An 8,548-nucleotide genomic window follows, 5' to 3' on the forward strand; every position below is an offset into this window, starting at 1 on the left:
AATCTTGGGTGCCTGTTCCTTCGACATCTCCTGTTGATCTCTTCAAGGTCAACAGAAAATCCTAAGTGCTCACAGGCTTGGAGTCCTGGGAAATGGAGTTCTTAAGCTACCTGAAAGCAACAGATTACCATCTAGGCAGCAGAGCCCTACCTTTGTGAAGGTAAGGGAGAGTTTGTGCCTATGGTGCTGGACAGAGAGCACAAGGAAGAGGCTAGTGCTACAACCTACATGAAATGAGGAAAGCTTAAGGACCCAAGAATCCAATATTATGAGAACTGTCACAATGACTTGTTGAGTGTCTAGCTTTCCCAAGAATACACTATATTTTGATACCTTTGCATCCATTTACTTCTAATACCAGCAGGGCATACTTCATTGAATTCTGTGGCAGGAGAGTTTGTCATTTTAATGAAATATAAAAACCATTAATAATGAGCAGCATCTAAAAGCTTAATCTCAGTGACTTTTAGACCCAGTGTCGGGAATAAGATGAGCTGATAAGAAAATGCTAAAAATATTCAGATAGAGAATCAACTGATTCATGTTCTCAACTTAATAGATCAACAGGATGCACTGTTAAAAATGAGTAGTGATGCAAAACTCCAGATAGCAAAAGAGAACTCTCTGGTCTCTTAGGAGATAAAATTGAAGAGAGATTAGAACAAGGTCAAAAGATGACAGGCCTTTAAAGAATGCAGAATTAGTACTTATAAAGGAAAAAATAATAAAATATAAACTTAGTAAGACTGTATGATTGCCAGGATGTTTAACATAAACATGTATTACTATTTGGGGGGGCTTTGTTCATACACGTCTATTAATTTGGGATAGCTTCATTTTCTTATTCAGGATAGTATGATAATGTTAAAAGCTTAAAGGGGAAACAAGCTTGCTGCATCTCAGTTAGACACTTGAAAGCTGAATTTGCCTTCAAGAATGCTGAATCAAAGACTGTTTGGGTCCAATAGTTTAGTTTACCATACTGTAAAGATCAGGGTAGTTCATAGTACTCTGATCTGTCTTGTTATATCCTAAATTTCTTGTGTTTAGTTGGCACAGATCTAACTCTATTTTCATTGGAACTAACTCTTCTCTTGAAGTGACCCCTGACAATCTGTCATTATGTTTTTCTCAGTGAGATCCAGTAGTTGCCAACTCAAAAGATGAGATATTAAAGCGTCTTAAGCTAAGTGCACATCTATACATGTCTGCGTTTCCTGTGCATGAAGCTGCTGTAGGGCAGGAACCATCGGGTTTGTGCTTCATGTAGGACTATGGCAATACAGCACAAAATCTGGGACTTGGGCAGTTGTTCAGGCTAAATATTGTTGGTACATGTCATGCCTTACAGCCCAAAGTTCATGAAATTTGTCCTGCATTAGTAAACTTAAGCATGACATCCAGTGATTATCAAGCATACCACACTGCAAAGAAGGGAGTCATCCAGGAAATAGCAGTACATTGTGATACAGCTTTAGTTCAAATATTTCTCTGAATATGATACTCTCTGGAAAGTTTCTGGTCTGTTACTGTGATAATCATCCATTAGGCAAGGTCATAAGCTACTGATAACAGATTTCAGTTTCCATGAACAAATGTTTTTCTAAACGCATTTCAAAAAACAGGCTTCTTGATCACTTGCTAGTGGTTACATGCTTCCGTATCAGCCTGTTTAAGATGTTCCTATATGCACATTACATTTTTTTAAAGGTATATGTTGAAGTTTTCTGCTAAGAATTGTTAGCATGTGGATCTACAGTGAGGTCTTTTTATGGTTTAACGTGTATCTATGTGCCTCAGAAGTATCGAGAGGATGGCAATACATTGCAGAGCATCAGTATCCTTACCTTTGTCCAGGGAGAGTGGCACATATCAGGCACAACTTTTTCTTCTCATTTCAGCTGGTGTCCAGAACACTTCACAGTTTATCTAGAGAGGGAGTACATTGTTCATTTTTCTTATTAACATTACCATCTCTTTTCTCCAGCATGCCACAAAAGTTTTTTAAAAAAAGTTTTTAAAAAAGTTTTTCCCTGGGGGCAAATGGCAGTATGTTTTAGACTTGTCTTTTGGAGCTATAACTCTTAAGGGGATAGTCTATATAGGGCGAGTTATGATAATTTCTTCTCTCAGCTACCTGTATTACGCTTTCCACAGAGGCTCCTATTCCACCCTAGTGCAGGAAAGCTTTGTTATTTGAAGAGCTCCCAAACAATTGCAAATGATTGCTGACATATTAGGGAAGGCTAAAATCAGTGCCAGCTTACCATTTTGTGAGTGTCGTGGTTTTACTCAGGTGGGCAGCTGAGCTCCACCACAACCGCTCTCTTACTCCCCCTTCTCAAAGGAAAAGGGGAAGAAAATATGAAGAAAAGGGCTCAAGGGTTGAGATAAGGACAGGGAGATCACTTAACAATTATCATGACAGGCAAAACAGACTCAGCACAGGGAGAATAGTAAAATTTACTGCTTATTACTAACAAGCTAGAGAAGTGAGAAACAAAGGAAAGAAACCAAAAACACTTTCCCCCCCCATCCACCATTTTCTACCTCCCCCCCTGAGCAGTGCAGGGAAACGGGAGAATGGGGACTGTGGTCAGTCTATAGCGCTTTGTCTTGGCCGCTCCTTCTCTGTCACTCTCTTCCCCTGCTCCAACATGGGGTCCCTCCCACGGGATGCCGTCCTTCCCAAACTGATCTTGCATGGGCTTCCCACAGGCTCCTCAAGAATGGCTCCCACACAGCTCCGTGCCACGGGGTCCATCCCTCAGGAGCAAACTGCTCCAACCTGGGTCCCCCACGGGCAGCAGCTCCCCCCAGCCCCCCTGCTCCTGCGTGGGCTCCACTCCACGGGCTGCAGCTCCGGCCCGGGGCCTGCTCCAGTGGGGGTCATCCACAGGCCGCAGCCTCTGTCGGTGCAGGTCCCCCTGCTCCACCGTGGTCTCCTCCACGGGCTGCAGCATGGAACCCTGCTCCACCGTGGTACTCCGTGGGCTGCAGGGGGACATCCTGCTTCACCATGGGCCTCACCACAGGCTGCAGGGGACTTCTGCTCCGGCGCCTGGAGCACCTCTCCTCTTCTTCACATGCAGTTTCCTTCTGTTTTTCACTCCTCAGTCTCCCAGCTGCTGTTGTTTGGCAGTTTTGTTTGTTTGTTTGTTTGTTTGTTTTTCTCTCCTTCCTTTAATCTGTTCTCACAGAGGCACAAACAACATCACTTACTGGCTAAGCTCTGGGCAGCAGCAGGTCCCTTTGGAGCCAGCTGAGACTGGCCCTTACCTAACACGGGGCAGGTGTTAGATTCTTGTCACAGGAGCCATCCCCGCAGCCCCCTGCTACCAAAACCTTGCCAGATAAACCCACTACAGAGAGTTACTACAGTTCAGCTCATACCTCTCAAAAATCTTGGGGAAAAGTGAGAGGAGCAGCTGGGTATGGAAACCGTAACAGTTATTCCTACAGTTCCTGTACAGTTAATGTCTGTACCTTGCACTAAACCCATTCCTAGAATGACAGTTATTTGCCGAAAATCGTCCTGAGGGACCTTGGAGGAGAGATAATGAGAGAGGATTCTTGATTTTCCCATTTTGTTCTTCCTCTCTGCAACATCTTTCAATTCAGCAGTGTGAGGGTGCCAGAAAAGAGTACATTTTCCTTCTGTGGCTTCTGCCAGAAAAAACAGTATTGCTGGGACAATATGTGTGTATGCTGCCCTCCAACTGCTGCTGGGCCAACCTGTGTCTGAGAACTAGTCTTCCACAGCTGTTTTCAGTGCAATTGCTATAAAATCTGTGAACACTGCTGTCAAGCCAGAGAGGCTCATCTGCTCCAGGCTACCAGTATGCCTACACGAATGCTACTAAAGTTGGGATTTTTATGATATAACCAATATTGTCGTCAGAGAGATGACACTCTAGATGGCTTCACTATCACATGTTTTGCTGATTCCATTTGCTGTTGTAATCCCAGTGCTGGAGCATGTGCACTTTTGGCTATTTTGCCCTAGAGCTGAGCTTCCTTGTCAGAGGTTGCACTGGCAGAGGACACCAGGTACTGTCAGTCCAGGGCGCACAGCTTCTGACACGGCTGTGCTGCTGGAGTGCATCCACTTTGGCAGCTTATTTGTAACCGTGTGTCAGCTGTGACCTTGCATGCTTCATGCAGACATGGAAAGGCTGGATTGTACCAAGTTACTTCACATATTTTTTGCAGAGCTGCATAAAAGCTGTGGCAACAAAATACCTCATACTTTTCATTCTCTGCTTATCAGAATTTGTTTTTTATCAAAATGAAAATGGTCTCCTGCCTGTCTACATACATTTACATTTCTCTTTTGGTTTCTAGCTTTTTTCATGCAGAATTCTTGACTCTCTCGAAATAAATTGCACACAGTTATTTGGAGGAATTCTTGCCAGTTCAGTAGCAACAAAATACTACATGGAGGGTTGACCTTATCAGCAGGCAATTGTTTGCTCCTTCAGGCTAAGAAGAGTGAAGTACTAACCACAACTTATTTGAGTTTCTGTAAAACCAGCACAAAACCTTCTCCAAGATTTAAGTTACTTCTAGGAATGATGTGGAATTTTTCCAAGTATGTTTTTGTTGGTTTATCTGAAAAACAGTAATGAGGTACTCACAACCTCTATTGGTTTCTGCTTCGCTGAGAACATTCACATTCTTTTCATAGGCGTCAGCAGTAGTTATCAGAAAGATTCATATATTGCTCCAAGGGATGCCATGGAGAAGTGTACTTGTACTTCCTTGTTAAAGCCTTTGCTTCAATATACAACATTCTGGTTTTGTATCTTAGACTGTCTAAACACCTTGCTCCCCATATCCTCCTCCCTAAAGAGGAAGTCCACTGGTAACCAAGCCAGCAGCAGGAGCAGAGGAAATTCTGATTTAAAAGTGCATTGCAATTACCCAGCTTGGATTTTGCTTCTAAACAGCCCTAGTTTTTTTCCTGTTGTTTTGCATTTCACAGAATCACAGAAATCACAGAACAGTTTGGGTTGGAAGGGACCTCAAAGCCCACCTGGCTCCATCCCCCTGCCCAGGGCAGGGCCCCCTCCCCCCAGCCCAGGCTGCCCCCAGCCCCATCCAGCCTGGCCTTGGGCACTGCCAGGGATGGGGCAGCCACAGCTGCTCTGGGCAGCCTGGGCCAGGGCCTCACTACCCTCGTAGTAAAGGATTTCAAAGTTAAGTAATGCAAACGTCTAGCCAAATGTCAATCTCTCTTCTGACCTGATGCAATAGTTTAACACTGACACAAAGCCCCAAACTCTGGGTTATGCTTCTTAAAACAGAAGACGTGTTATTCATAAAGTGGTTCTCCCTAGAAATGGAACACTTATATAATCTCTTTGACTTCATAAACAAGCTAACAGCATATTTATATATAGGTAGTAAATGAAACAGTAAGAATTTCAGAATAGTTCTGTGTCTGGACACAGATCTGGAAAAATAGTGGTGGGGGGAGTGTGTGTGGTGGGAGGGGGTTATACCAAAGCAAGCTACTCTGCATTTGCATTTGAAGCAAACTCATTATTCCAAAATAAATAATTTTTATTATCGAAGAATATCCACACTGGAAACTGTTCTAATAAATTTCACTATACTGCCAAGCACCAACTAGAAAGAATAATACTTTTATTTTGAACAATTTCCTGCCTACGAGAACTCATTTTACTTAATGTCATTTCCATTGCAAGAATAGTATTAACAGTACATTTCTGTTCAGAGGTTCTTATCTCAGTGCTCTCAGGAATTGTCTTCCAGGAGGTTACCAAAGTGACAGGTATGTGGAAAGCTTTAATTTTCTGGTTAGAAAGAGAAATCTTTCCCCTTCCGTTCCTTGGCATGCCTTTCCCTTAAGTTTAGTCTTGTTCCACAACAATCTCTTACATACAGTTAGGAAATGCTTAAACACTGTCCCGTCCAGTTCCTTCCGGAAGCACAACTGTGCAAGTATCTGTTTCCATCAGTGTTAGAAATGATTTCTAGTCTCCCACTTCAGTAACCTTTTCATGAAAATTCTCAGCAAATCTAGGAAACTAAATTTGAAAAAAGTAATTTTCCTTGAAAAGCATTCCATATTTTCATAAGTTTAGCTTTTCTGTTTTTAACTAAGGACATTCCTGTAACACTTTTATAAACGAAGAAAGTGTTTCCTTTCACTATGAATTAATACTCTTCCAATTAAGGAAGGCAACATTAGTTAGTTTTTCATCACAGAGTTCAATACATGCACATCAGTTCCACCTGTGAAAAATGACATACCACGTGTTCTAGCAGCGTGCAGAGGCCCACGTCATCAGCACAGGCCCATTGCACTGTCTCATACAAAGCCTCGAACAAGGCAGTCTCTGTTACAAAAGTTTTAATCCTCACTGCAGTACAAGGAAGAAAGGAAGTAGATGGACGATAAACAAAAGTTTACCAACTGGAAGAAGACACTTAAAACGGCTAATTAAAAGAAAAGGCCCTAGTAACAAAACTCTTTTTAACAGTTGTACAATAAAAGTGAGAGGTTAAAACATGGTAAACTAACTTAAAGTTGCTATTCATATATTCTGTTTCTTTTCTTTTCTCTGATACATGTGTTACATGGTTGTGTACTTTAAAAGGTTGGTGTACTTTAAAACATGCAGAAATTGGCAGGGCTTGTCTTGCTTAGGTTACATTTTACTGTCAGTGACAAAGAGGTCTTGGAATTTCTCCTGTTTCCATCCAGCATCATCCAGTGGCTGAAAAGTGGTACACTAAAAAGAAGGTAGCACTGCATCCTCTCGGTGAGCAATGTGGTGTTCTCTCCTGTAATTCTGGTTGTGAACAGTTGTTGATTGTAAGATTTCTTCCTCTCAACAAAGGAGAATGGGCAGGAAACTTTTTATTACAGCACATTTTAAATAGAAGTATGTAACTGGATTTGTAGTGACAGAGAGAGGAATCAGGTAACTGAAACTGCCAGTGTCTAGGAATCATATCTGGAACAAAATCCAGCACAAGTTATGTGTAACTCTGTTAGCTTGTTTGTCTGTTTGTTTGTTTTAAACCACAGACAACTTTATGCTTACCTGCTTTGTGAGGCTCAATGAAAGAATAGTTGGGGCTTTTGCGTTTCCGCTAAAATCAAGTAATACATTTTAATGGTGTTTCTGCTATGTATACACTAGTAGGCTCAAATTTCTTTTACTTTTCCTCTTGTTCGTATGAGTCTTTCATCCCAACCAACTGTAGTACCACTGCACTGCATTTATAGATATTATGGTAATATCAAGGGCTTTTTATTTATATACAAATTGGAGAGGCAGAAAACTCCTTGCCACCAGCTACCACTGATGCTCAGTGTAGAAATAAAATAAAAAATAATAATAATAATTAAATGACTGATACACTACGGATAATGTTTTAAGTAGATCAAGTTTGAAATACATAAGCCCTCACTCCAGAGGCTGTGCTGGTTTTGCAGTTATTTCTCCTCTGTGCCTCTATCAGGATGCTGATCTACTACTGCTGATCCACTCTGGAGTCACTGCTTTGTCTGATGCAACTTAAAGTTGCCATTACCAGTACAGTGTGAGCCAGATCACTTGTCTTCTCCCTCTGGTAAGTTACTGGGTGGCAAAGTTCAGAAAGGGGTGAGCAGCTGCCTAGGAGTGAGAAGCCCAGAAAAGTGAGCTTGAAAGGCAGTGCAGGAAAGCAGCCTCACGCTACAGCCCTGCAATGTGACATTGGACCCACGGTTTTCATTTTAACCTAGAACTTGTCTGCCAGGTGGCATTTTAGCCTTTTCTTCCCATTTTCTTGTTGCTGTGGCCTAAAAACATTTATATCTCCAGGACTGCTTTTGTGTTGGCTTATCTTTCTCTTTAATTATAAATTACGAGGACTTAATTTTGATCTTGCAGTCCTCTTGAATTTTTCCCATCATCTCAAGTCTTGACCTGGTACCTGTTATGCAGACTTTTTCAGTAAGATGCCAAAAGTCACAGCCATGGTGAGAAGCCCAGCTGCAGAAAATCCCCAGTGCTCTGTGTGCCAGTGCTCTGCCAGCAGCTGGACCACTGCCGGAGCATGCTGGCACCCATGTGCATGGCCAGCAGCAGTGCAGGGAGGCTGCTCCTGTTCATCTCTTGGTTCTCAGCCACACAGCTCCTGCTGCACAGAGGCAGCTGTTCAACTTCTTCCCATTTCTTTCTTTTCCCGCTGAGATAATTTTGTGGTGGTGCTCTGAATGTTACAAAATGAAGATTTTTATTTTTTATTCCTGCACATTTTTTTCCACAATAAGAGATTTTTGAGCCAGCAGATTTTATTTGTTCAGAAAGTATTCGGACTTTTTTGCCAAGTGTACAGCTCTACAACTCTTTGCTATGTTGTGTGTAGGAGAAGCATAATTGAAAGAGCTAATTCTGTGGACACAAAGCAGAGGCTGTGATTATCCACAACTTGTCCTTGCCAATCTTCCTTCCTTCCTTCCTTCCTTCCTTCCTTCCTTCCTTCCTTCCTTCCTTCCTTCCTTCCTTCCTTCCTTCCTTCCTTCCTT

The 8,548-nt window shown here is 42.2% G+C and overlaps 1 long non-coding RNA gene across 1 annotated transcript in view; it reads right to left on the reverse strand.

The window, feature by feature from the left end:
• Positions 1-5,632: 5,632 nt before the first annotated feature.
• LOC118171322 overlaps positions 5,633-8,548 on the reverse strand; it is an 11,845-nt gene continuing 8,929 nt past the window's right edge. The window contains exon 3 of the long non-coding RNA XR_004753160.1: positions 5,633-8,232. This is a non-coding gene — a long non-coding RNA (uncharacterized LOC118171322). The remainder of the gene's footprint in view (positions 8,233-8,548) is intronic.

Source organism: Oxyura jamaicensis, chromosome 9 (genome assembly GCF_011077185.1).
Source record: "Oxyura jamaicensis isolate SHBP4307 breed ruddy duck chromosome 9, BPBGC_Ojam_1.0, whole genome shotgun sequence".
Taxonomy (NCBI): Eukaryota; Metazoa; Chordata; class Aves; order Anseriformes; family Anatidae; genus Oxyura; species Oxyura jamaicensis.